Below are 3,159 nucleotides of genomic sequence, written 5' to 3' on the forward strand. Positions count from 1 at the left end.
ACAGGACTTGGTGTGGGAAGAGGGACTAGACTGGGGTGGGAGGTTGGAACAAGTTGAGGGGGAAGGTTAGAGAGAGTTGGAGACTAGGGAAGATACAGGAAGCTTCTGGGGGATGGTCTCCTTGACTAGAGAGTGGGATGACTCCTGGGCCTGGTAGAGGGGGCCCCTGGGGCTCTGGTTAACAAGGGTAAGGGGTGTATATAGATCATATGTACAGGATGTGGTATATTGGATGGCAGGGGAGATTCTGTATTAATAATAAACTGCTCATTGGTTAGCATAATTGACTCAGTTATTTTGGGAGGGGCTTGGGACAAGCTGTTCTCTAGCCTTGCTTTCAGGAAGACAGTGGGATTGGAGGAGAGAGAGAGGATGGTTGGGTGGGTCTCCAAATGCTGGCACTGAATCCAAGAGTTTCCTGGAGGAAGTGAGCTGGTGGGGGAAGGAAATGGAGAGCTGCTTTGTTAAAGCTCATAGGGTTTGGAAGTGTGTGTGTTGGGGGGGGCGGGTGCTGGTTGAAGGAATGTTTCTCTTTAAGGCTCTGGCCAGGACAGAACTATTCTGCCAGAGCTTCCACACTGCTACCAGATAGAAGGTTCTTGAGAGAGGTGAAAATTTGAGCTTTACCTTTAGCATCTGGCTCCCACTTGAGGCCAGAGGCCTTGAAGATTCTAAATGTGTAATTCATCTAGGCAAGGGGCATTTCATCACTTGATGGTGGCCTCCAGACCAATGTCCCTTCCGAAGCTCAGAGATCGTCTTCAAATCCAACCCTGTTGTTTTAGAGATGAAGAAACAAGACAAGAGTGGCAAAATAACTTGTCCATGGTCACACAATCAGTGGTGGAACCTGGACTAGAACCATGCCTGGTGAGCTTTCATAACTCAGTTCAATTCACTGAACATTTGGAGCTGCCCTTCCTCTGTGATGCTACTTTTAGCCTGTGGTCAGTGGGATCTGTGTTCTTTGAAATGATTTCCTCCGAGTGTAGATGTATTTACACTAATATTCCTAGTCCCTCATCCCAGTTCCTGGTGAACACACACAGACACACAGACACAGACAGACACATACACACACACACACACACACACACACACCAGCTGGGCAAGATTAGGGAAATAGATTACATCTACCTTGTCCAGCCCAGCAACTGAGCTCCTTGCCAAGTTGCTCTGGCAAATTTAGCTAATCCCAGAATTTCCCTATCAACAGCACTGGCACCCCCTGTAGGTTGAGCAAGAGCACCCAGGGACCTTAGCCAGTTGTAATATCCTTTACCAGTGATAAGCACTAGTTGCCATTTTGAATATCTTCTCCTATGCTTAGATATAGTAGCCTGTGGTTTTTAGTCTCCTGGGGTTGGTTTGGGGAAGGGTGGGGATCCCTACAAGTTCTTCAAATCACAAAGCTATGTAATATTCTCAGATGGAGGGTGGGATCCTGGGGTTGTAAAACAATAGCATTAATGGTTTACTGTTATCAATCTAATTAGATGACTGCTACATGCTAGGCGCTGTGCTAAGCTTGAGAGAGATATAACAACAAAAGTAGAATCCTTGTCCTCCTTGAAGCTTGTATTCTTACTGGGAAAACATTTCCATGTAGAGATGACTCTGGTCCTGTTCTCCCAGAGCAGCCAGATAGCTTCCTCAGGTTCTAGGGCTACTTACCCGGTAAAGTGTTGGGGGGGGGTGTTTCTTTTCTAAAGCTATTGACTCAAATCCCCATTCCAGTATATTCCGCCCCCTCTGTCATTAATGATTAGTGCTCTAGTATTTAACCAAATAACATCAATTAACTTTTATAAAGAGATATTTCAAAGATAAAAAAAGCAAGAAATGAAGTTGCAAATATTTCCTCCTAGCAGGAAGGGCAGCTCCAAATATTCAGTGAATTGGACTGAGTTATGAAAGCCACCCGGGCTTGGTTCTAGTCCCGTTTCTACCACTGACTGTGTGACCACAGACAAGTTATTTTGCCACTCTTGTCTTATTTCCTCCTCCATAAAACAGCACTCATCCCTGTCCCTGGGGAAAATGGGCTTATACTTTACACAGTTTCTACATGGCATTCACCCCATCAAGTTCAATTCCAAGTGGCAGCATGCTTGATAAATGGATTTCTACATGGCATTCACCCCATCAAGTTCATTTCCAAGTGGCAGCATGCTTGATAAATGGATGAGTATGGATCTCTGCTACTGTTATAATGGGTCAGGCAAGTTGCTCGGGATGTCTCTCTTCATAATATGGCTTCTGGCAAATTCTGACATGGAGTCTAGCTCTCGACCTTGGTGATTCACTCTCCTGACCTTTTGAAGCTCACAAAATCATAACCATCTAAAATCTTCCTCTAAAACAGGAAAGAATAAATGCAAAGAGGTCTATATTTATGAGGCCACATGTCAGCCTCCAATGGGGAGGGCCGTAGTCCTCTCACCATGTAGCATTATCTCTCTCTCTCTCCAGAACTCAGACAGGATAAAAATAAGAGATTGGGATTGGATAACTAGTGCCATTTGAATTCATCCTTGTTTCAGTTTACACAGACAATCAAAAAAGCTCTTCTTCATCTCATAGTTACTGAACCTGAACCAGTTACAGAAAGTTGATGCAAGCTCAAGTTTATATGGAAATTCCAACAGCAGAACATGCTACATGTATTCATAAATACTGGGCTTCTTGATCAGCTGATAAGGATTGGGCTTGTTGGTCACATATATGCAAAATGATTATAAGGTAATTTTTTGAGGGAAAGCACTAGTGACTGGGGAGGATGAGTTCTCAGGAGGATCCATTCACCTAGGGTTGATGGACACTAATCATAGCATCTTCTGGAAAGCTTTACAAAGGACTGAGGTCCCAGGGGTAAATGTGACAAGATTTGGGTAAGATATTTGTAGGATGGCTTTTGTCTGGGAAGCCAGTGGTCTGAAAGGTTCTGACCTCACTTCTCTGGCTTTCTGTAGTTTAAATCTGTATGTGTTTGGTGGGTTGGGGGTGGATGGGAGGCCTATCTCCTTTCTTTAGGTCCTAAATACTGGTATACTCAGGAAACAATGAATACAGTGGCTGGATAATTGCCCCAGTGCCCTCTCTTTGGGTAATCTCATAACCCTTTCTTTGTCCAGAAACCCCATTGACCAATAACTTTTA

Source organism: Petaurus breviceps, unplaced genomic scaffold, assembly GCF_028583685.1.
Source record: "Petaurus breviceps papuanus isolate PSGF00001 unplaced genomic scaffold, PetGlider_PUasm1.0 37, whole genome shotgun sequence".
NCBI classification, from domain to species: domain Eukaryota; kingdom Metazoa; phylum Chordata; class Mammalia; order Diprotodontia; family Petauridae; genus Petaurus; species Petaurus breviceps.